This window comes from Papio anubis, chromosome 2, assembly GCF_008728515.1.
Source record: "Papio anubis isolate 15944 chromosome 2, Panubis1.0, whole genome shotgun sequence".
NCBI classification, from domain to species: Eukaryota; Metazoa; Chordata; class Mammalia; order Primates; family Cercopithecidae; genus Papio; species Papio anubis.
The window spans coordinates 763,687-790,628 of NC_044977.1; the positions used below are offsets into that span (position 1 = coordinate 763,687).

Below are 26,942 nucleotides of genomic sequence, written 5' to 3' on the forward strand. Positions count from 1 at the left end.
TGATTTGGGTTTGGGAGTTAGCTTCTGTGTTTGTTTTTCCTGTCTCTAATAAGATTACTATCAGGAAACTACCTTTGTTATTCTTAGAAAGTTACCTTTGTAGAAACAAAAGTAGTTTTTCTAGTAAAAGAAGGGGTAGGGCCAAGGTAGTGCCGTTTTAGGGCTCCTTCTGTTAAAACAACCGACTCGCAGTGGCAGACAGCCCTACTCTCTGAGAAAGAAGATATTCAGTCACACCCATTCTGTGTGAATGTTTTGCTGACAAATTTTACTCACCCCTGCTGGAGTAGAGCCAGAGAGAGAAAGAGGCAGAGATTCAGTGAATGCCAGGCTTGGTCTTGGCAGCTCTTCTGGGTGGCAGCTTAGCCTTGGATGATAACTGCCCACGGGTCACAGATAAACACTAACGTGCAGTCCTGGAACTCCAAGCAAAAGTCACCCTTGGTTGAATTTTCACTGAGAAAGGAAGCTTATCCTTATTCAACAGCAGATGGTAGTATGTTTACACAGTACCTGGAGAGAGAATTAAGAGCAGTGGGTGGAAAGTGGAACAAGAGACATTCAGCCCTGTGTTGAGGCAACACTTCCCAACAGTTACTGCTGTCCAGCAATGGAAGTCACGCTTCATGAAGCTGTGAGTGCCTCGTCACAAGAATTATCCTAGCAAAGCCCACGTAAGCATCTGCCACGAATACTTTTCTTTAAATTTCAGAATTCATTTTGGCAAATATTTATCTAATGCCTCATTCAGGTTGACCACCCTTAGCCTGAAAATTCAAAATCTGAAATGCTCCAAAATCTGAAACTTTTTGAGTGCCAAAATTATACCACAAGTAGAAAATTCTACACCTGACCTCATGCGATGGGTCACAGTCAAATACAGGCTCACGCACCCAGTTTATTCAATGTCCCCAAGGCAAATATAGACTCTCCCAGACCCATTCAGGTGCAACTCGTCCATTCAGGTGCAACTTGTCCATTCAGGTGCAACACGTCCATTCAGGTACAACTCGTCCATTCAGGTACAATACATCTTTTCTGCACATGCCCAGATTCCCCAAACAAGCACACCCACAAAGGGCAATAAAATGTCCCATGTGTAGGCTGGACATGCCAAGGGAAGATTCCCTATGATGGTCTACATGGGACCAAGATCTGCATACATTATTTACTGAGATTTCTTGCTTATTCTCTACTTTGTGTTGAAAGAATATTGTCAAAAAATGTCAAAAAAGGCCTGAAGATACCCCTGTGAGTGACGGTGATAAGAAAATGGGTAAGCATTTATGTTCACTGATAACACACAAAATCAAGCTGCTGGAGAAACTGGACAGTGATGTAAGTGTGAAATGTCTTATAGAAGAGTATGGTGTTAGAGTGACCACCATATACAACCTGAGGAAATGGAAGGATAATCTGTTGAAGTTCTATGCTGAAAGTGATGAATAGAAGTTAATGAAAAATATGGCTGGGGTCAGTGGCTCACGTCTGTAATCCCAGCACTTTGCAAAGCCGAGGTAGGTGGATCACCTGAGATCAGGAGTTCGAGATCAGCCTGGCCAACATGGCAAAACCCCGTCTTTACCAAAAATACACAAATTAGCCAGATGTGGTGGTGGGCACCTGTAGTCCCAGCTACTTGGTAGGCTGAGGCAGGAGAATTAATTGAACCTGGCAGGCAGAGATTGTAGTGGGCGAGATTCCTCCACTACACTCCAGCCTGGGCAACAGAGAAAGACTCTGTCTCAGAAAAAGAAAAATAAAATAAATGAAATAAAAGAAGAAGTTAATGAAAAATAGAAAAACACTGCATAAAAGTATGAATGAAGATCTCGATTGTGTACTGAAAGAATGGATTCTTCAGCTTCTTAGTGAACACATGCCACTTAATGGTATGCTGCTTATGAAGCAAGCAAAGATCTATCACAAGAAACTGAAAATTGAAGGGAACAAATGGACTGGTTGCAGAAATTTAAGAAAAGACACAGTATTAAAGTTTTAAAGATTTGTGGTGATAAAACTTCTGCTGATCATGAATCAGCAAAGAAATGTATTGACAAGTTTGCCAAGGTCATCACTAATGAAAATCTGACACCAGAACAAGTGTCTAATGCTGATGAACTATCACTGTTTTGGTGTTACTACCCCCGAAGGGCACTGAATGCGGCTGACGAGACACCCTGTACAGGAATTTAAGAATGCGAGGGACAAATAACTGCGCTGGCCTGTGCTACCGTGTCAGGCATGCATAACTATAAACTTGCTGCGATACGCAAAATTTTGCATCCTCACTATTTTTAAATTGTGAATTTCTTTCCAGTTCGTTGTTACACTAATAAAAGGTGTAGGTCACAGGAGACATGTTTTCTTACTGGGTTCACAGACACTTTGTACCAGTGACGTGTGCCCAGCGCAGAGACTGGATGATGACTGCAACGTTCTGTCCTTTACGACTGTTCTGCTCAGCCTTCAGCTGAAACTCTCATCAAAATAATATTTATGCCATATGTGTTGCCCCAAATGTGGCTTTATTAATACAACCATGTGACCAGGGTATCTTTAGATCAAAGCAAGTAAACATAAAACACTTTTTTGAGCAGTGTACTAGCCTCAGTGAACAGAGGCATGAGTGTGGGAGGTTTTCAAAAGGAGTTTAGCATGAAGGACGCCATATATGCTGTTGCCAATGCTGGGAACACAGCTACTAAAAATAGTTGTGCATCCCTGATGCAACCTCTGGCTTGCCTTTGTGTTCACGGAAGATAATGAACAAAGTAGTAACTTTAAAGGATTTTGTATGTCAAATGAGAGAAAAATTATGTCTGACTTCCTTTCATATGCAAAACAGGTATCTTCAGAGCCCCTCAGTAAGTGGGAAGAAGTGGATATCAAAGAAGTTTTTAACATTGGTAATGAGGCTCCAGCTGTTCATTTATTGCCTGATGGTAAAATAGACAAAATGGGTGTGAATCAAGTTGAGCATGACAGTGATGTCCATGTTAACACTGCCTGAAAAATGCCTACAAATGACGTGGTGGAAATGTGTGATGGGCTTATTGAAGGACAAGAGCAGTAGGCATCCATAGCAGAACAAAACATGCCAGTTGTAAAATCAAAGAGAGACTTCTAAAACAAAAACATTGTTCACGAGGCAGATGACTCTGGAGGAAACATTTTTAAAAGCCTGAAGAATCCTCCTTATCTCTAGAGAATCTCCTTCCCGGTCCCTCAATTGCTTTTGATGTTTCTTCATATATATATATATCTAGTGTACTTTAACTCTTTAATCAAAACTCAGCATCACAGATAGAGACTGAAGGCCTGCCACTGTCAGCTGTTGCTGTTGTTTAACAGCTGATACAGGTATTCTGGCAATGCTACTGTGCTGTTACTCTGAACACATAATTTTTTCATGCTATTAATGGTATTTTTTACTGTTCGGCACTTAGCTGTGAATAATTATAAGGAAATGATTGCTTACTGCTTGTCAGTAGCCTATAAATTCAGTCAGGAAAAAGAGTGATCTCAAACAACCACAGATTGTCCACCCAGGTGGCAGAGGTGGTGGTGCCTTTCCTTTCTGATTGTTCAATGTACACACACTTTCTTTCAGGCACAAAATTGTTTAAAATATTTTATAAAATTACCTTCTGGCTATGTGTGTAAATACATATGAAATAGAAATAAATTTCATGTTTAGACTTGGGTCCCATCCTCAAATATTTCATGATGTATATACAAATATCTCAAAATCTGAAAAAAATTTAGAAATCCCAAACCTGTTTGGTCCCAAGTGTTCTGGATAAGGGATCCTCAACCTGTATGTGCTAACCTTATTCTGAGGGATGGGATAACAGCCATGAGCAAAACGAAACACTGTTATCATAAATATTACATTCTGCAGGGGAAAAAAAGTTCAATAAACACAGCAATACATAAGACAGTTTAATTTAGAAATAAGTAGTATAAGAAAAAATGAAGTCTGATAAAGGAAGTGAGAGTAATGGTACTACTACCTTAGAAAGTGATCAAGAAAGGTCTCTTGACAATTTGAGCAGCAGCACGGGGTAAATCGTAATTCCTTGTAAGCCATTGTAAAAGCTATAAATTTTATTCAAATGAAACTTGAAGGTACATGGTGATGAGGCAGGCCACATTGTTTTAACTTCTCTTTGAATTCTGTACAACTCTCTTGTTTTTAATCCTCAACTTTGCCTTCCCCAAAATGCCAGGACAAGTGTTCAGGTTATTGTGTGTATTTATTTATCGATTTATTTATTTTTATTTTTCTGAGGCAGTGTCTCACTCTGTCACCCAGGCTGTAGTGCAGTGGCGTGATGTCAGCTCACTGTAACCTCCACCTCCTGCCTGGGTTCAAGCGATTCTCATGCCTCAGCCTCCTGAGCAGCTGGCCTACAGGCTTGCACCACCACACCTGGCCTGGCCTCCCAAAGTGCTGGGATTGTAGGTGTGAGCCACCACTCCTGGCTATTCTGAGTATTTAAAATAGGCCAACTAGCAAAATTAAGTATAAATCAAATATTTAATATAATTTTAAAGTTATGAATTGTTTCATTATTTAATTTTGTCTTACATAGTTCACATTGACTGACTTTGAAAATTTTCAAATGTATAAACAAAAGATAGAGAGATGAGTGTAATAAACTCCATATATCCACTACCCAGCTTAAACAACTATCAAACTATGCCAAACTTATTTCATTTGTAATCCTACCCACTTCTGCCAACCTCAGGTAAAAGTGAAGCAATGAGCAAATGTCTTACCATTTCACCCTTAAAATTTTCACCCAAAAGTATGTGAGAACTTTTTGAAAAATAACTAAATATCATTAACACTACCAAAAATGTTGACAATCATTTCTTCATGTTATCAAATATGAGGTGTTCAAATTTCCCCAGATGTCTCATAAATATATGATTAGAACTGATGTACTTTAATTAGTGTCTTCATTGCATATTGTCGGTATGTCACTAAGTCTCTTTTAATCTACCTGTCACTCTTTTATGTTAAACATCAATTTACTTGTTGAAAAAAGTGTGTCATTTGTCCCATTATTCCCCTACATTCTACATTTTGATAATTGGATCCCCATGATATCATTTCGCATGTTCTTCTATTTCCTGTGTTTTTTATAAACTGAGAGGGATTTCCAGATGTTTGATCAGATTTGGTTCAAGATTCTCCCCTCCATGTTACATGTAGCCAGTCACTCTCCCCTAGGGCCCACCCAGGTGCTCACCTGAACCTCTCCGTACCTCCTCAACTTTAAGAATTGCTTAAGATACAATCCCAAACATGAGCATAAACTAGTAAAATTCACAAAGCAGCTGAGTCTTCAGAAAAGCCCGGTAACTGTGGTTCATTAGTGTTTCAAGATATTCTTCATTATCCAAATCAATATTCAACTGGAAATATTTATAAAAATAATAATAATGAAGATATCAGATAAATATATTGTTGGACAAATGTTGCCATTATCCTTTTAATCTCTGTTATTGGAAAATCCTATATTATTGTTGAGGTCTTTGGAGTTCTATTTAATCTTTTTCAACTTTTATTTGTTTTTTTTTGGAAACCCACTTCTAAATGTCAGTTTTCCCTGAAATCTCACCTTCAACTCACTTTCTCCAGCTATCATATGGACTTACAGAGCCTATTCTCCTTCATGAAGGGAACATTTTAAAATTTATTTTTGATTATTACTTTGGAAACTCAGAGGTTAGATACATGACTGCCTGAATGAAGTGTTCACCTGCATTTTTTCTTCTTTCCACAACGTTGTTCAATAACAACCTGCTGACTAATGACAGCACACATTAGCCCTTGGTCGGAGACACACACAAGTTAGAGGTGGTGTTTCCATGGTGTTTTTACAGAAAATAATAGGAATATAAGCACCTAAATTCAGCCTTTTCCCTCACTTCTCATGGTTTGTTCATTTATAACTTGTTTCAGAATTGCCCTGTGCTGTGTCTCTCTCTCTGACCTTCTGTTCTACAATAATAAACACTTTCATTAACTAATCTGTATTCTATAATGGCAGCTATTTCTAGTTTGATATGTTTAAAACAGTGGTTTCCTTAATTTGCAGCTATAGTTCTTTTTTAACCCAATTTTAAAGTTAGTTTCTTTATACCTTCTTGCCTTCTCCCTCCCTGACCTTCTATTGCTCAGCAATCTTTAAAACTAAAAGAAGGATTCAGGTGAAAGGGAAAAAATGAAGTTCGTGTTACTTATTTCTATATTTTGAGGTCTACTTTAACTTTATATTTGTTATTTTATTCTCAAATAACATATTTCTACATATTCTACAAGTGACAGTTGGAACACATTTTGTTTACTGAGAATGAGAAGGGAATGAATGTTTGACAGCGAGTGGGTTACCCATTCAATGGTTTTCTTTCTAGAGTTCAACAGTATTAAAGACAATAACTGTTCCTCTCCCACTGTATTATTTCCTTTTTTCCCCAACGATCACAAAAAGGAACTGGAATATAGTACATCTCCTTTCAAAACAAAACTGGATATTGGAACTTGATCATTATTTCTTACATGCCTGCAAGGCATTTTTTTGTACTAATAAAATGACTCAGATATGTTAAATTCATCCATTCAAATGTGTACACATCGCTTTTGCTCTCCCCATTGTGTACATTTGCACATAAAGCCTAAGCATATCTTCGCTCCTTTATTAACAACAGATAAAAATATATATTGAGCATTTATTCTGTGTCCGGCACTGTGTACAGTGGGAGAGGAACAGTTATTGTCTTTAATACTGTTGAACTCTAGAAAGAAAACCATTGAATGGGTAACCCACTCTCTGTCAAACATTCATTCCCTTCTCATTCTCAGTGAACAAAATGTGTTCCAACTGTCACTTGTAGAAAACTTGAACTGTTTTCAAAGAAACATGTATGGTTTCGTGATTCTTCATTTATGTCTCATTTTCTCCCAGCTTCACTTACAAGTTTTATATATTGGCCGATGACATGTGGTACTGAGAGCTGCAAGGCATTAAAGAAAGTGAAAAGTCAAAAATATAAACCTGCTATGAAAAAGTCAGAGACGAAAAGCTAGATTTAGACATCTAGTGGACCTTGGTTTATTTAGACCTTTCCCTGTAATATGTTTAAAACTTTAACAGAATAACATCCCTAAAAGTCAAAATTCCATTTGTGTAATTTACAAAAAGTGAGAAATGGATTTGTTACAGTCTGATTTTGGCTGATAAATGTAGTTTCATGGTAGGAAAATATAACTGGGACTCTCTGAGCAACAGAAACCTGTGAGAAGACCCTCTGCAGCAGAAGCCCCCACATTGTTCTTTTCTCCCATCCTGCCTCCATGCCCACACCTGCTGCTGTTCACACCAAGAATGAATCTACAAAGTGCAGACGGTATCCTTTTTATGACTTCCCCACAGCTTTCAGAGCTTCCGCAAAGGTTTCATTAGTCTCTTTGAAGTTCAAAATGTGACCTCGAACACATTCTCGTATTGAGTTGTAGCTTCCCGTTTATTACTAAAGAGGCAGTAGCAATAAAGGGACACAATGTATTACAAGATTTTTCTCAATGTGTCATTGGACTGTGAACTTGGCTCTTGCTCCATTTTAAAGTTTACCAGTGTTCTCTTGTGTACTCTCTGTTCTTGCATCCTCTCTCCCAACCATTTCTAGGAAAACGAATCTCTAAGGAATCATAAAATCATAGAATATTGTAACTAATAGAGACCTGAGAGATTCTGTTTTCTGATCTTTTAATTTTCGAGAAGGAACTAAGATCAAATTTTCTGTAATTTGACAAGCATTCTGACCTAAAAACAGCGTTCATAAGAAGCATAAATGTTACTAGAAGGAGAGCTTCTCGGGCAGAATGACATTCTAGAATGATCTGCAAGTCCCTGAAGGTAATTAGGCAGCTGTTTTATTGCTTAATCCCCATGTCATGTTCAGGTTTTCTCTTCTTACTTTAAAAAAGAATGTTGCTCTAAAGAGACAGAGATTATTGTGCACAGTTAAAGAATGGAGATGAGGAATATGGGATCCCTTTTCAGTAATATTATGTGTTTAACTTTTATCTAGGTAGTTTTGAAAGAAAAACAGGTTTAAGTGCATTAAATTATGTATTTATGTCATATGACTTTCTTTTAATATAACTGGTATAAAATTTTCACACAGTGTGATTGCAAGCACTGTGTTTCCTGGGGACATGCGTGCATGTGACTATATATTTCAGTGCTTTTACCCATGTTTGTACATATATGTGAGTGTTGAATGAGTACATCTGCCCATTGGAGGAATTTCACTTCATTCTGACAATAAAATTGCCTGTTTAAAGGGAGGAAAAAAGACTGATAGTAACTAAAAGGAAAAATAAAAAGTTAGAGTGACAATTTGTTAGGTGTTTACTATGAGCCAGGCACTGACCTAGTGGCTTTATATGCATCTTGATTAACTTCACCGTGGCACTAATAGGTCGATAGTTTTCTCTTCATCTTCCAGATCAGAAAAGGTTGAGACCTCAGAGAAGTGAACTGACTTTTCCTGCGTCACATAGATGGCAGTAGTAGAGTATGGATTTCTACCCAAATCTAGTTGGTGGCAAAAAACAAAAGATAGCTAAATGTAAAACAATGTTTATACTGCCTAAGTATGTTATATCAATTAACCCATTTTATGATCCCAGAATTCGATAAGGTTGATACTGCTATTCCTGTTTTATATATGCGAAATTGAAAACCATTGAAAGTTTAAGTAACTTGCTGAAGTTAAAATGACACATCTGGGATATAAACCAGTAGCCTGGTTGGACTACATACTTCAAGTCACTTACATACAGTGCTGTCCAAAGTGGGTATCTACCTTTTCCTCTCCTTGTGGAGAGGAAAGAACAGAGAACAGAACATATTCACATTTTGCATGTCATTTTACATTTAAATTATCTTTAAAATAATATTTTACACAAGGTTAGTAATTGTCACTTTGGAAAGTTCTGATGTTTATCATTCCAGAGGCATTCATTTTTTATATTAAGAAAAAAACTACTTTATCATGCATCAGGGGTTCCTCTACACTCAGTAAAGAGACATTGACATAAGATTTAGAATACATTGTAATTACTCATGTGAATTGGAACATACAGCACTATATCAGCGAGATATTGTCCCGTAGACTTCCATAGTGGAAAACAGAAACAATTATGACACATAAAAGAATTTTTTAAGAAGGCAGTCCACAAGAGGCATGGAAGTGCACCAATATGACCTGAAGGACCCAGGCACTGTCTGTATTTTGGCTTCAAGGTGTCCACTGGGAGTTGACTCTTGATTTTTTTAGAAATTTTTTATTAATTTTAATTGTTGTGGGTACATAGTAGGTATAATATTTTGGGGGTACCTGAGGTGTTTTGATACAGGCGTGTCATGTAAAATAATCACATCATGATTTCCACATTCCAGATGAAAGAGGAAGATAGGAAAGGCAAGAGTGTGCTCCTCCCAGCTGGGTTAAGTCTCTTTAAGAAGCGTCTCTGAAAGTTCCATACACCATTTTTCACTCACTTCTTATTGGCCAGGAAGGAATCATAGTGTAGTACCTAGCTGCAAGGCGAGTTGGGTAATGTAGTATTTTATCTCAGCTCATGTGGTGGTTTTACCTCTTTAAATTTCCTATATATTACAAAAAACAAATATATAGCTACGGCCGTAGTTCACATCTTTATTTGTGTTATTTTAAAAATAAATAAAGAAGCACATTTTATTTATGTCATCATGTTCTCTTTGAATTTAAAAAGATCCGATTTTCTGATAAAGCAGAAAAACAATGAACTTAAATTTCCTGATGCATAGTGTCGAACAATCACTTCTTACATATTTAATTACAAGCTACAGTCAGTCTTTGGCCATAGGGATCAAAGATGAATAACAGTTTATCCTTCTCTCAAAAACCTACAATTTTTTTTGGAGTAGAAAGACGTACAAACTCATCATAATACACAATAGAAAATCTATTTAAGAAGTAATACGCCCGAGGGAATAAAACTAACTCTGACCTCCCGGCTCGACAGGCGGCGCGGGCGGCGGTGAACTGGCGGTTCCAGGACCTCGCCAGGCGGCCACGGGGCCTTCCTCAGCGCCGTCTGCACCGCCATCCTATGAAGAGACGGTGCTGTTAACGGTCATTACCTCACGCAGCTCCCACGCCCGGGTGTGAAGAGACGGTGCTGTTAACGGTCATTACCTCACGCAGCTCTCATGCCCGGGTGTGAAGAGACGGTGCTGTTAACGGTCATTACCCCACGCAGCTCCCACGCCCGGGTGTGAAGAGACGGTGCTGTTAACGGTCATTACCTCACGCCTCAGCTCCCACGCCCGGGTGTGAAGAGACGGTGCTGTTAACGGTCATTACCCCACGCCTCCAGCTCCCATGCCTCGGCCAACTACGGGGCTGATGACAGGGCCTGGAGGGAAGGGCATGAATCCTGCTTCGTATTTTGCCAGCCAGCGCCCACCCCCAGTAACAATCCAATTACCGTGCAGACGGTCTGTGTGCAGCACCCCATCCCCTTTTTGGACCGTCCTGTCCAAATGCGTTGTCCTTCCTGCAACAAGAGGAGCGTGAGTCAGCTGTCCTGTAACGCCGGTGCTCTGACCTGGCTGTCCCGCGGGAGCCCGTGCCTGCTGGGGTGCGTGGCGGGCCGGCTGCTTCATCCCCTTCTGCGTGGACGCCCTGCAGGACGTGGACCGTTACTGTCCCAGCTGCAGAGCTCTGGTGGGCACCTACAAGCCTTTGTAGGACTCAGCCAGACGTGGAGGGAGCCGGGTGCCGCAGGAAGTCCTTTCCACCTCTCATCAAGCTTCACACCTGGTGGAGGTTCTGCCCTGGTGGTCTCACCTCTCCAGGGGGCCCACCTTCATGTCTTCTTTTGGGGGGAAATGTCGCAAAACTAACAAACCTCCAAACCCCGGCAACTGCTGCTTGGAGTCGTGCATAGGACTTGCAAAGACATTCCCCTTGAGTGTCAGTTCAACGGTTTCCTGCCTCCCTGTGACCCTCAGTCCTCCCATCTAACTGTGATCATTGCCCTCTCCGAGTATCTTCCAGTGATCTTCCATCAGTGGCTCTTTTTTTCTGCCTCCGTGGGCCTTTCTGGTGGCAGCCTCAAACTGAGAAGCCACAGTTGCCTTATTTTTGAGGCTGTTCTGCCCGGAGCTCAGCTGAACCAGCCTTTAGTGCCTACCATTATCTTATCCATCTCTTCCCATCCCTGATGATAAAGATCTTGCCTTACAGACTTTACAGGCTTGGCTTTTAGATTCTGTAACTTCAGACCTCATTAGCACACAGATTCACTTTAATTTCCTAATTTATTTTTAAGTACAAAGAGGGGCTATTAACACCCAGTACAGACATATCCATGAGGTCATAAATGCATGCTAGAAAACCAGGGCTGGATTTTATCACTGCGCTGTCTCCCCTTGTTTCTCTGTGCCAGATCTTCAGTGCCCCTTTCCATACAGGGAATTTTTTCTCATAGGTAATTATATGAACAGTTTTTATGACCTCCTTTTGGTCTGAAATACTTTTTAACAGAATTTCTTTCTTTAAACAAACAAACAAACAACAACAAAAAAAACAGAGACGGGGTCTTACTGTGTTGCCCAGGCTGGTCTCGAACTCCTGGGCTCAAGTGATCCTTCTGCCTTGGCCTCCCGAAGTGCTGGGATTGCAGGCATAAGCTACTGTGTGGGCCTGAACATAATTTCAAGAGGAGGATTTATAAAACAATTTTCTCTAATCATATGATTGGTGTCATTTTCCCATTTGCCAAGGTAGTCTCACTTAAAAAAAAACAAGGAAAAGAAACGGATAATTTCATCCGCTGCCTTTACTTGGGGTTAACGTGGTTCTTAAACACCTTCATCTTGGAACTCTCCAAGTGGGGTCCCTCTTGGGTTCCTGGTAGTGGGTTTTGAAAGATAAGGGAAAGCACATTTTGAGCATCTCTGGGTACCACGGTGCGGAACACTTGGGAACCAGAGCTGTTTCAGAGGAATCTGAAGTCTGCTTTTAGTTTTCAGAGACACGGCTTGTTGTAAAACATCAGAAGACATGACTTCCAGGACTCAAGCAGCAAGCCAGGATTCTAGGTTGGCTGCTGTGTCATCTTTGAAGTCAAGACTAGGCTGGGCTCGACCTTCAAGAGTCCTTGTTTTGACAATAATTCAGCCTAGGGAACTCATGTGAATACTACCATGTAGAAATAAAGCCTAGACCTTGAGCAAACATCTGTATATTGGTTGAAAATGATAGTGGTAACTGTTGATCCCCCTTACGTCATCTGACGTTTGGAAAATTCCAGTAATTACCATTTTTGCAATGAATATGGATACCACGTAGTACTTTGGTGTTACCTGCTTTTGAAAAATAAAGTCTTTGGTTCACCTGGTAAAAAAAACAAAAAAAACAAAAAAAAACTAACTCATTGGTGAGCCGGGGTGACCACGAGAAGAAGAGGTTGGAAAAACTTCCCAGAGGATGTGATATTTGATCTGGACTCAGAAAGTTGAGTAAGATTTCACTGCAAGGCGAAGAATGAGGAATCCAGACAGAAGGAATAGTTTCCAACACCTTATTACATATCCAGTGATATTTAACGTATAATTATAGTTTAATACTGTGGCACAAATGTATGGTCAGAAGTTCAACATTTCTGTGAACAAAGTTTTATTGGAGCACAGCCATCCATTTGTTTATGTGTGTTCCTACTACATGAGCAGAGTCGAGTAGTTATAACAGGGACAATATGAATTGCAAGCTGAAAATATTTACAAAAGGGTTTGCTGACTCTTGATATCAATTAAGACATTTGCACAGGTATAAAAAATGTACTGATGATTTCAGAAATTAATTAAAATGTACATGGTTAAACCTTCCCAAACCCTCTGTCTGCAATTACCTAGCAAAGCAAGGTAGAGGGTTAAAGGTGGGTAAATACACGACAGTCAGGGGATAACTTTAATAAACTAGCTTGACATCTCTAAGAAAATAGCTAGCATTGTGGCCTATACTACAATGTCCCAGATTTTACCCTTCTCACTTTTGTGTACCAGGGGATTTGCATACTAAGACATTGGAAACTGCCAAAATGATAGACATGAAGCTCATCCTTTTGCTAGAAGAGATGTAAGACAAAAATAGAAATAGAGAGGGGAAAGGAAGTGAATTGCAAAGTATGTATTTCCATTTAAGGCTCCTTTTTTTTTTTTTTTCTTAAAGTTTCTGGCTTAAGGTTTAAGTACCTTTGATCTGAGTCAGTCTTTTCCTTTTCCCAGTGCTCAGATGCATTGATACCCTTGACAAGATCAATGCAACTGGAATGGAGGGGGGAAATCAAGAAACGAATATTTTACAAATTAAGTAGGTCAGCCCAAAAGCCTAAGAGCAGACTCAGAGCACCCAAGGACTCATTCAAATAGGGACCCCTTATTATCTTATAATCCCAATATAAATACCTCTTTAGTCCCTCTCCGTGTCAGTGGATTCCACCAAACCTGGGAGTGGCTGCTTCCCTTCTTCCCTTTCTCTATTACACGTTCCGATTAACCCTCAAAGAGCTGCATCATTGGGCCTCAGCACATGAGAAGGATTTCTAGGCCAGGCGCAGTGGCTCACGCCTGTAATCCCAGCGCTTTTGGAGGCCGAGGCGGGTGGATCACCTGAGGTCAGGAGTTTGAGACCAGCCTGGCCAACATGGTGAAATCCCTGCCTCTACTAAAAGTACAAAAATTAGCCGGGTGTGGTGGTGGGCACCTGTAATCCCAGCTACTTGAGAGGCTGAGGCAGGAGAGTCACTTAAACTTGGGAGGTGGAGGTTGCAGTGAGCCAAGATTTGCTACTGCACTCCAGCCTGGGTGACAAACCTAGACTCCATCTAAAAAAAAAAAAAAAAAAAAACTTTCTAGAACTGTGATAAGTAGTATAGCATCCTATAAAGAGCACACAGATTACTGGGCTGAGAATCAGAGTGCTTATGGTCACTGGATTTTACAGCTGGAAAGGATCTTACCAGTTATCTAGTCCAACTTCTCATTTTCCTCTGTAAGAAACTCAGGTCCAAATCAATAATGTGACCAATATTTTAGTCCTGGTCTATTCCACTGTGGGACCTTGGAGCCTCTAATTCTCATCAGTCTCTGTGTTTTAAATGCAAAATTCACATAAATCAAATAATCTCAAGAAACCTCTACATTATAGGATGGTAGTAGTCCACATATTGACAAAACAAAACAAACCAAACATTTTAAAACATTTAAAAAGCGCTATTGAATTTTAAGAAGGGCCTTTCTGATTTTTAGCATCAGGCTTCAGAATGTAACCTTTCATATCTGGACTGAACTGTCTCTTAGAGTGAGTTCCCAGCATACTATAGAAAACATTGAATTCTCTTCTTCATTTATTATTATTTTTTTCTTAAAGGTGCCTCTCATATTATTTGTCCAGAAGTTTGATGTGAAAAAACAGTTGTAGCAACAATTGCTTCTTTCTTTTTTTTTTTTTTTAGACAGGGGCTCCCTCTGTCATTCAGGTTGGAGTGCAGCTGTGTGCCCTCAACTCACTGCAACCTCTGCCTTTCGGGTTCAAGCGATTCACCCACCTCAGCCTACCAAGTAGCTGGGACTACAGGCATGGATCACCACGCCTGGCTAATTTTTGTATTTTTAGTATAGACGGTGATTTGCCATGTTGGCCAAGCTGGTCTCAAACTCCTGGCTTCAAGTGATCCACCTACCTCGGCCTCCCAAAGTGCTGGGATTACAGGCGTGAGCCACCTTGCCCCGCCCAGCAAGTGCCTTCTGCACGGCGTGATTCCAGTGGAGGCCCCAGTCAGCAGGTCATTCCAGTGAGTCATTGTCACCAACCATTGACAAGGCCCAGGAGGACAGCAGAGGCGGGGAGGTGGGACAGGAATAGGGGAAAGGGCAGGAATTGGGGAAAGGGCAGGAATAGGGGAAAGGGCAGGAATAGGGGAAAGGGCAGGAATGGGGGAAAGGGCAGGAATGGGGAAAGGGCAGGAATAGGGGAAAGGGCAGGAATAGGGGAAAGGGCAGGAATGGGGGAAAGGGCAGGAATGGGGGAAAGGGCAGGAATGGGGGAAAGGGCGGGAATAGCAGAAGCAAGTTTTGAAAACAGATTTATCTGGGTCCAAATTTGAAATATTTTACTTACTAAATCTCTATCATGTTTACGATAACCTCATCAAACTCTGCAAGCCTCAACTTTCTCAATGGAAAAATAGCAATGCCTATATCGTTCTGTTAAATATGGGTTAAATAATGGTGAAGTGTCTCTAGATAACCACCATATTCATTGCAAAGTAAAGGGTGGAAAAACTCTAGCCTAATATATATATTTTCTTTTGTTCCTTGCCTTCTTTGTCTGCACTTCTTTTTAGAATTGACCTTCAGAAGTATATCTTCTTTCTAAGTTTATATTATTCTTATAGAGTTATGATAAATATGGTATTTGTATATTAAATATAACTCAATTTCAATTTTTTATATATAAACTAGGAAAGGTGATCAATGTTTATAAGCCACATGGCCATATATTTCACTCTGACTATATGTGCGTCTATATGTGGCTTGAAGTTAGCTGTTTGGGTGATCAAATCAGAATAAATAAATCAACTTGATTTATGTTTTTGTTTTTCAAGAACTTTGTGCAATCCTTCATCTAAATTAAAGAAATCAACTAGTTTTGTAACAATACAGACAACGCTCTAAGAATAGCATTTTGCATTGTGTGTGGTGTGCAAAAAAATGTTTTTCCCTCTGTATCCAGTATGTTTATGGGCCCCTCCTCACCTCAACAGTTGGTATATGCCCAGGGAATGTGAAATCATTTCAGCATTGGCCCAAGTACAACATAGAGTAATTAGAGAAGTAAATCTATTCTCTAGAACTCATTGTGTGTATTCAAGAGCCAAATGAAATTTTCCTTGCAATTACCCTATGTTTGGGGATTATTCACCCCACTGCTTATTTCCTAACTCCAACTGTTTGCCCATGTGTCTGTCTGTCACTCTCCATCTTTCTTCATCAATCCAATAAAATACAGCTGACCAAAAATGAGAACAAGGCAGTATGTGTAAAAATTAATTTGAAAAGCAAAATGTCAAGTTTGAAAATACAAACAGACAAGTTCTTTTCTTCTTTATATAGAAGTTCTAAATTCATGGAGAACTACATGGTGTTTTTAAGTACAGAAATAACAAGTTAAAAATCACCCTGAATCCAACAATCCAAAGGAAACTATGAGTTTAGACAAACAATTTACCTTCCTGGGATATTGAACTAAGATTCCACTGAATGATTTGTCTGCATTTTCCTGCAGCAATTCATCTATCTATGCTACATTCACTGTACTACTTATTAGCGTAAGTAAAACTAGTGAGCTGCAAGAATTGATTATCAATTGTTTTTCTCTTGCCCTAAATCTCTGCCTCCAATTTTGTCCTGAAATGAACTAAACTGAGTACCATCAAATGGAGGCTAGAGGTCATATCCCCCTCATTTCCATATTAGCTTATGTTATATGTAATGATTTATATATAGAGAGATAGATATAGATACCTGTATATATTATATACTTTATCATTATAACAATATAATAATTATATAATTAAAGTTTCATATATATAACTTTATACATATATAGACTATATATAATATATACAACATATTTTATATATACATATATATATTCTAGACCTAACCTACAGCTACTACTGCAAGTGGAGAATTTTGGTCTCTTTTTCCTTTAAAGAGGGTCAGCTCCAAATATCTTAAGTTTGTTTAGTCTTTACAGAAGCTTGGGAGAGAATAATGTACTTATTCTACGAAAATTGTCCCATTTTTTCTGTGTGAGTGTGTGATATGCCTGTCTAAAGGAGAAGACCAAATGATTAATACTTTTATTTGTAGGATGGATTTTTGATGATGCCTAGTCGCTTACAGAATGAAGTCCAGGCTTTTAATCGACTTTCCCATTCTGTCTTTAATTTGGTCTCATTTTTGCCTTTCTTCTGTTACTTGGACATGTCTTGAATTTTCTGCCCTTTTCCTCTGTACCTTCCTCTGGAAATACCTTTTGAGGGTACTAAACTCTTTGTTTTAGACATGAAACAAGAAACTTAGTACTAGGTAAACTTAGTGGCTAGCCCAAGGTCACACAGAGAGTTAGTGTCAGCCACCTGCCATCTCCACAGCTGCATCTCAAGCTTCTCTGATGCCACATTCCACTTCTGGATAGAGCTCATTCCTGTGGTTTTTCACTCTCCAACACACCAGATGTGCTGCTTCCACATTCTGTCATTATCTCCGCACAGTTCTTTCAGTCTTCATACTTTCTTTAAGTTGTTTATTTTTATATCTCTTTTCCGGTGATGGGAAGAAGGCTCCTACTGAATAACAGCCTAAGAGAGGGATAAGCAAGCTCTGTGAGAAATGCTGGCAATGCTCAATAGTAAATGCTGTAGTTATTAAGGAAAAGGCTGAAAATATAAGATGAATGATTCCAATGTTGTATTTTCATATGGGAAAAAAATCAGGCAAATGGCAAAAATAATTGTTTATTAATGGGAAGAAACAATCTGGAAAACAATGATTTCAAGTGAATAAAGATGGGGAGGAAGTGGTAAGTGAATATGCTCTGTGTGTGTGTGTGTGTTTGTGTGTGTGTGTGTGTGTAGTGTCTTCACATATCAGAGAAAAATCTGAAGAAAATAAAGTTATGTCCAAGGTTGAAGTCTTACTAATACTGTTTATATCTCTTTTCTGGTGATGGGAACAAGGCTCCTACTGAACAACAGCCTAATAGAGGGATAAGCAAGCTCCGTGAGAAATGCTGGCAATGCTCAATAGTAAATGCTGTAGTCAGTACGGAAGAGGCTGAAAATATAAAATGAATGATTCCAATGATGTAATCGTTACATAAGCAACACAAATTTTAGAAAATGACCATAACAGATGTTAATGAGCTTGTGAATTTACGTACAAATCCTGTTTATGTTTCATTTGACTGGGCAGCAGGTGAGGCTGAGGATCTCCATATACTATAAGAGTGTACAAAATATCCTCTATTTGGAAACATTTGCTAAAGAGTAATGATATGATTATTGCTCAAAGGGAGTGCAGATTAAATGTCATTGAAGCTACTCTAATGCTGTAAAAGTGGCACTGCTAAAATGAGAAATAACCTTCCAAGGCAGGTGTTGGATATATACCCGATGGGCCACTTAAATCTAGATGCACTGACAAATCAGAAGGTCCCTTATAGATAGATAATAAATGCTTTAAGGTGAGGGAGACGATTTTTAAGCACCCAGATACTTACTCTAATGGTTTGGGTTACTCTCCTAATACCTATAATTTAGAGATTATGGGACATTTTTCAGTGGAATTCAATGATTTCCATCAGTTATCATTTTTATTCATTAAAAATGCGTTGATTTCTCTTACCCTTATACTACTGTGTTTGGTTTTTGATCCATTAAAATAATGTATGTATTGGAAATTGTAGACTGCCAGACAATTGTTTTCATTATTTATGAAATGTTGTTCCCTCACTTTTCAAATGGTAGCACTTTGAAATGTGCCAGGCTTTCCAGCAGGGGGTTTTCTTAAAAACCTATGACCCTCTTATTTCTAAAAAAAATAATAATAATAAAATCAGATAAATCAAATAATTGATTTCTTCTCCTCACTTTGGATTCATAAAGATCCCATGAGTTAGAGATCTATGCAAAGCAATTTATAATAAGGAAAGCAAGGGAATTCACAGGAAAAAGATTACACTGGAAGACAAGGAAAGAAACATGTATATCTAATAACAGATACTGAGGTGTAAACAAAACCGTTGTTTTGCTTTTACAAGTTTGTTTTTCTCTGTTAGACTCTAAACCCCTTAAGGGCAGCAAAATTGTTTTACCCATTTTTAAAAATATCTAGCTCTAGTACATAGAGCTTCCAGTACATAGAATGCATTCAATAAATGGTAGAAAGAAAAAGAGGAAAGAGAGGAAGTGACAAGACATTTTGGAAAGAATCAAAAATAATTGAAATAAATATTGAAAAATTGGTTTTCAATTTTTCCACAGATGATAAGATGAAGGATGATCTTCGTGGTTTTGTTTTTTGAATATATTTATTCTAAATAGTGTATAAAACACATTTTAAAATAAGGAAAACCTCTATGATATTGTTTTGTTTCTGACAGATTAATGAATGAGCTCTTTAAAAGTGGGTTACCTTAGGCTTTAAGGCGAGAACGTAAGCATTGTTTCAGGTCAAGATGCATTTTCTGTATAAGTAATTCATCTTTCTTCCTTTCTTATTTAAACGGAAAAAAATTCTTTTATTTCAGAATCCTACTTTCTGAGTCACTTGAAATGTTTTCTCAACCAATGTGGCCAAATTGTGCTGTTATATTAGGAATGCACTCAAAAAAGAGGTGCTTAATTTCTCTTATCTCCTCTAGACAGACTGTAATTAGAATTAACCAGGGTTTTACTTAATTTTGCAGGAGTTCTTGTGTACAGCAGCCTTCATAGTCATAGTATAATTAACATTGTATCACTCCCATTAGTGTTTTTAAGCACTTAAATTGTGCCATAATGGTCACAGCTAAAGTTGCCATTAAAGGGCGATTGCTATTTATTATGCTCATAAAGTAGACACTTTACCGCAGAAAAAAATGTATATAGTAGGATTCCATTTAGAAAGCAGAAACAGACAGTACCATTAGTTATGGCACCCTTGGGCTGAAAGGGCTGTCTCAAATTGATCCTATTCTTATTTTATTCAGTAGGCAGTGGAGAAATCTAAAAACAGATGACAAGTCATTCAAATCATTGCTTTAAAGGAAAAAACAGGTCTTGATTAGCTGAGTTCCCACATAGACTTATAAAATGTTGACATTAGGACAAACCTACAGGATGAGGGAGTCTAACTCGTTCATTTTACAGATGAGAAAACTGAGACAAGAGAAGGTTGGGCATCAATCTTAAGGTTACAGAAGCATAGTGGGGCAGGGTTAACAGTCAGATCATAAGACTTAGAGTTCTCATGCACATTTCACAAGGCCATACTGAATAAATTTAACGGTAGGTTTTGTTTTCTGTTGTTCCCAGCAAATGATTGACACCCCTTTAATTAAGTTTAGCTTCATTGACTAGCAAGGTGCATTATGTTTCCTTTACAAGACATTTTACCTGATTTCAGGGTCAACAATGTCATATAGATATTAGACAGGGTTTGTTTTTACATGTTTATTGATTCTACGTGATGTTGTTGTTTTGTTTCATTTTGTTTTTCAAGATTCATTTTATTGAAGGTGGCAGAATTATCCTGTCATTGGCTCTTGTCATTGAAAAGAGAAGAGCTCTGGGCCGGGCGCGGTGGCTCAAGCCTGTAATCCCAGCACTTTGGGAGGCCGAGACGGGCGGATCACGAGGTCAGGAGATCGAGACCATCCTGGCGAACACGGTGAAACCCCGTCTCTACTAAAAAATACAAAAAACTAGCCGGGCGCGGTGGCGGCGCCTGTGGTCCCAGCTCCTCGGGAGGCGGAGGCAGGAGAATGGCGTGAACCCGGGGGCGGAGCTTGCAGTGAGCTGAGATCGCGCCACCGCACTCCAGCCGGGGCGACAGAGCCAGACTCAGTCTCAAAAAAAAAAAAAGAAAAAAGAAAAGAGAAGAGCTCTATACAATTTTAGTTTTTTCTAATAATCGTATTATATAATCAGTTTGGTTCCACTATCTATACGTTAATTTTGTTTCCCAGTGCAGGCTGGTAAAGATATATTTTATTCAGCTGAATTGTTGCAACTCAACACAAACCATTTATAAGAGTAAACAATTATCACTGAAATGAGAACAATTTAGTGGTCTTGCATGATTAGTGTCCTACATAAATTCTTTATGACACCGAACTGAAAGATGATGTTATGAATGTATAATGGGAAGTTAACAGAATATGTCACCTTTTGATTTGTTTCTGAGGAGACAGGCCTTGCAATCAGTGATTTTCCAATGGCCAGAAGCCTATAAAACTACCATATTTGTTCCTTGTAAATTAAAATTTAGAAGCCACAATGATGTATGTTGTTAGACCAGCTGGGAGAAAAATGCCTGGAAAAGGAAATTGCTTTATATATTTTTTCTGATAAATTTCAGCTCTATGTGTGTGTGTGGAATTTTAGTTTTCTATTTCATGTCATCATTACTTTGGAAAGTTTAACAGCAAAATTTATAAACTTTCTCTTTTGTTATTGTTTACATTTTGGAGAAAAAAAGGCTTGAAAAAATGGTATAATGCATGTAATCCTCACAAAAGCCAGACTGATAAAAATACGTAAGAGTTAAATAATTATACAAATGTCTGTTTTCTTAAATGGGACCAAAGAATAGACTATAAAATCTATCATTAATATTTTTAAAAAATCAGACATGCAAGGGATCTTATGGATTATCTTAATTTTTATCTGAAGATGAGGCCATTGAAATTTTTCAAGTACAAGAAATACTTTAAGATGATACAGTCCATTAGTGGCAATGTCAGGAGTAGTATCTGAGCATATTTAATTCCATTTCATATTGCAAACTTTCTAATTTATTCTTTTCCATATGCTGCTCCTCAGTGACCCAAACCAGGCCTTCTTCACATTATTTGGCTTGATTAACTCATTAAATCAACACAAGTTTGTGAATGCCTACTATATGCCAGATACTACCTTTCTAGGCATTAAGAGAAAATAAATAAACAAACGAGATTAAAAAAAAAATACGCGCCAACATTTATATTCAAGAATTTGGGGAGGAGATTTTATTTAAAAATAAGGAAAACATATAGCACATTACATAATGATAAATGTTATGTTATGTAGAAAATAAAGCAGAAAAGAGAACACCAGGTGAGTGTTAGTTTTAGATCAGATGGTCAGGAAAGGATTCATAAAAACTTTTACCAAAGACAGACAGCACGAGGGCCATGAGCGATCTTGTGGAAAATCATGTCAGACAAAAGGAATGGCAAGTCTTCCAGTGCTGAGGCCAGAGTGTGCCTGTTAGATTTGGGGAAGACCCTGTCTAGCCGTAAGGAAGAAGCAGGAAAGAGGGTAGAGGTGAAATGGGGGTGTAGGGTGCAGAATGTGAAAGCCTCGTAGCTCACCATAAGGACCTTAGCTCTTACTTTGAATAATAATATGAAATTTTATTTCTTCATTCTTAACTCATACAACACATATTTAGTGACTGTCTACTGAGTGCAGGCCCTGATTGTTGAAATCATTGGAAATAGGGTAGTAAACTCAAGGCCTCATTTTTACTGCAAAATTAAAGAGAAAGTTTTGAGCAGAGGAGTGACGTAACATTCCTACCTTTAGTGGGGGCCCTGTGCCTGAGGTTCAGCATGAGATGTACAGAGAGGCAAGAGCTGGTGGAGGCCACATTTACGAACAATTACAATAACCCAGGAAAGATGACAGTGGCTTGGACAAGGTGGGTAGAACTGAAGGTAGTAGCAAGCGGTTAGATAATGAATATTTTGAATATATATAATAGACTCTCCTGATGATTAAATGTGGTGTCGGAGAGAAACAGGGATCAAGGATGTCTCCAAGTGGTTTGCCTGAACAACTGGGAGGAATTAGTTGACAACTGAGTTGAACAAGCTGCAGGAAGAGATTAGATAGGAAAGATAGAGAGTTCAGAACTGGACTTGTTACATGTAAGACACCTATTGGACATCCAACTGGAAAAATCAAGCAGATAGTTGGACTTATAAATTCTGGAGTTCAAGAGACAGATTAGGCTGCATATGTAGATTTCTCATTAGCATATAGATGGTATTTAAATCTATGAGACCAGATGTGATCACCAAGGGAAGAAGGAGAGAAAACATAAGAGTTCCTAGGACTGAAGCCTAGGGTACTTCTACTTGTACAGATTACGGAAATGAGAAGAAACAACTGGAGATACTGAGATGCAGCAGTTAGAGGCAGAGGCACAACAAAAAGTGCAGTATCCTGAAAGCTAAATGGAAAAAGTATTTCAAGGAAAGGTCCACAGTCTCTTATTCCCAATAGGCCAAGTAGGAAGAGGTGGGAGAATTAACAGTGAATTTACAGCATGAAGGTCATTGGTGACCTTGATAAGAACAGTTTCTATAGTGTGGTGGTGGGAAAAACCGTGTCTGAAATGGGTTCAAGAGAGAATGAGAAAGGTAAAATTGTTGACAGCTCTTTTGAAAGAAAGCATGTCATTGCCCTGAATGTATTCCAGGTAGGATTGGAGTATTTGGGTCCCCTGCCTGCTGCTGTGGTTAAGTGAGAGGCAAGGACGGTATTCCTCTTCTCAACTTCTCTTTCTAAAAAAAAGATAACAATAATAATGATGCCAATAATAATAATAATGTACACAGATCTAAACTCCACTGAGAAAGGTCTGCACTGTGACATATAATGAAATAAAAATGAGATGCCTTTTGTTTCTAAAATGTGTGAATTATTGTGGAAATGTGTATTCAATGAGATGATGTTTGTTATTCTTATTTATAATTAAAATTATTTTCTTTTCTATACAATTAGTCAACTTCCCATTCATACTACTAATGGAAAGAAAAAGCTTGATCTTGATAATTTAAGATATCAATGGGTTTCTAGAGTAAAGCATGTTGTCTGTCTTTCAGTTAAATCCATCAGTTCAAATCTTATTCCCCTTCTCCCTCTTCTATTTTCCCCTGCAGCATCTTAACACAGGGAAGACTTACTTAATACCATGGTGCTAAGATATGTGGAGGTGGCTTATTTCCATAATTTTCAGATTATTGCTAGTATCCACTATTGGTGTAACTGGTCCATGATCCCTGCTTTTGTCTTTCTGTGTCAGATCTGCTCACTTCCTCTCTCCTCTCCTGGTCCAAGGATCTTCTGTTCTGTGTCCTTTTAGCACTTTGGCAGACACTCTATCATCTAGGTTTCCCACATGCCACCTTCTGGCCACAGATAAACTGGAAACACCATTCCAGGGCCCTCTTTATGCCTCAAGAGGCCTGCACCTGTGTATCTACCTTACTTTGGTCATCATGACTACCGCTTATCCAGAGTGCACACAGGGCTACGTGTCAGTGCCGATGGCAATTCTATAAAGATGTAGGATTTCTTACAAAGTAATTTTCCCCTGGACTCCCAGCTGGAAAAAAGAACAGAAGCTACACATGATTTTGGATTCTCCTGATTTGTCTCATTTTAAGTTCTCACTCAGACTTCCCTGCCTTGATGTAGGCCTTGGAATTGGAAGACATTGACTCTATTACCAGGCAGACAGGCAGCAGCCCAATCCCAGCAGTGTTCCTCTGAACTGCTCCTGCATCTCCAGCTCAGAGTAAAAAACTATTTTCTCTCTCTTGTGTGATGACAACATCCTACATCATGCCATACCTTCTTCCCTAGTTCTCTATCATAATTTATTCTTTGGTTGACCTCCGTACAGACGGAACATCCGAAAACCCCCTTTCGTCTCAGTAACTTAGCTCCTTCTTCCCTAGTTCTCTGTCATAATTTATTCTTTGGTTGACCTCTGTAGAGATTGGACGTCCAGAACCCCCTCTCATCTCAGTAATTTAGCTCCTTCTTTCCTAGTTCTCTATCATAATTTATTCTTTGGTTGACCTCTGTAGAGATTGGATGTCCAGAACCCCCTCTCATCTCAGTAATTTAGCTCCTTCTTATAGTTCTCTATCTGAATTTTATTCTTTGGTTGATCTCTGTAGAATTGGATGTCAGAACCCCTGTCGTAATTTAGCTCCTTCTTTCCTAGTTCTCTATCATAATTTATTATTTGGTTGACCTCCATAGAGATTGAATATCCAAAACCCCCTCTTGTCTCACTACGTCTTGCAAGTGAAAGTGATCCTCAGATTGGAAACATGCAAAGCCCTATTTTAATCAATTAAGCTCACTTTGACTTCTTTTCTTCTATGCTCCTTCCACCCTGCCTCCAATGAAATGTATGCACAAACTTTAGAAGGTTGAGAGTTTGGGAAAATTATAACTTGGGGGAATAAAATACACAGCAGATACTATTTCAAAAAAGATTATCCTGCAACATCAGTAAAGACAGTAACAAGACTGGTTTCTGGTGTTATTGTAAAATACCCTCAACTTTCCTGTTGGCCTTCATTTCCCTTTGTGAGTGCTGCCAGCCTCCTCTGTCAGAAAAGTCTCTACTTCCCACGCTTGTGTCCCCAACATATATGCTCTACTCCTTCATTGCAGAAGCTCGTAACTTCAGTTATGCTAAGATATAAAAATTACTGATGCATAACGTTTGGCCTCTCAATAGATTTTGAGGTTTTTGAAACAACGTCATAAAAATTCTACTGAAAATAAAGTGGGACATATATTTTTTTTTGTCCGACCTCAGAGAAAAAGAATGAAGGTATATATCAAGAACTTCCTAAGTTGAGACATTATAAAAGTAATGAAAGAATCTACTGTGAATGAATTAAAGTTCACTTTAATGAAAACTATTATTTTCACCATTAATTCATTGAACCAAATGCATATACACCACGGTACAGATATTTTAGCATGAGCTTCTAATAACAGCATACTTCACTTTCTTTAACTAAGAAGCTGGTGACAAGCCTTTACTCTGGTTTGAACTTCTCTTCTTTTCGGTTCAATGATATCTTTTGATATCCCCTGCCTTCTAATGTCATTCAAAGCCAAATTCTTCAGAGGATATAAATATTTAAATTATTACATCTTCTCCAATATATTTTTTAATTGACTAACTTATGATTTTATTTTTAAATATGACAAAACTTACATCATGAAAAAGGTAAAACAACTGCCTCATAGCCTTTCTGATCTTCTCCCTCTCTTTCCATTTTTGTTTTATTTGTACAGTTTCCTTGTTTTGGTTCCCTAAGCACATGTTTATTCTTTCCTCTTGGTGATTCAACAGTAATCCAGTGAAGTTGTTGTATAGTATATCAAGGCTTCTGGTGCTATTTGTTGAAAAAGCAACACTATTTTCTTAATTTTTGAATATGCCTTAAGTTTAGTTTTAAGAATAAACATTAAACCTACCATTTACTGAATGTATTTTACGCACCAGGACTATGCAGAACGTTTTACCCTCATATTTAATTCTTCCCCAACTCCCAAAACAGGTCTGTCATAATACCCATTTTGCAGATGAGAAAATGAAGATCCAATAAGTACTCTGCCCAAAGTGACATGTCTGATAAGAGTTTGGGCAGAAGTTAAACCCGTTTCTTTTCAACACTAGAACCTGCGTTCTTAGTAAATAGAAGGTACACCGTTTCCTCTTACACCCTGCCTCTCCTGGCCTCACTTAATCAGGACATGACTTTGTCTACAAGAGTGTCCTATTCCACAACCTTCCTCCTCCCAACTAGACCTTTCATTCTGTTCTCCTTTTCTTCTCTGCAGTAAGCTTCTCCATGTGATAGCTGAATGCTGAATTCATAATCTCCACTTCTGGTGAAAAGAGTGACAATTTGATTTCTGAATTAGTGAAAAACTGAAAGCATAAAACTCTGACCTTTCCGGTGTAGTTATGACTGATTTCCCTGGCGGCCTGAGAAACATCCAGTCTCTAACTTCACATGCCTTTGGAGGATGTTCTAGTCATCTGACCGTTGTCATCAGAGTGGGAAACAAGTCCTTTCTTTCAAATGTTATGGTTGTACATGTTTTAAACTGTCCTTTCATATGATCAAAATAATAAGAATTTGTCATTAAATGTTCAGTAATATGTTAACTTTTCAAGAATGATATAGTCAGTTTGCCTTATAAGTATAATGTACAATTTTGACCTTGCCACTTT

The 26,942-nt window shown here is 38.5% G+C and overlaps 1 protein-coding gene and 1 pseudogene across 5 annotated transcripts in view; both read left to right on the plus strand.

The window, feature by feature from the left end:
• The window catches only part of ROBO2 (roundabout guidance receptor 2), a 1,748,812-nt gene that overhangs the window by 598,855 nt on the left and 1,123,015 nt on the right, over positions 1–26,942 (plus strand). The gene's annotated exons all lie outside the window — the stretch shown is intronic.
• LOC108583914 lies at positions 10,075–11,632 on the plus strand (annotated as a pseudogene). The gene is made up of 2 exons (XR_004181995.1): positions 10,075–10,193; positions 10,407–11,632. The product of XR_004181995.1 is annotated as a lipopolysaccharide-induced tumor necrosis factor-alpha factor pseudogene (transcript).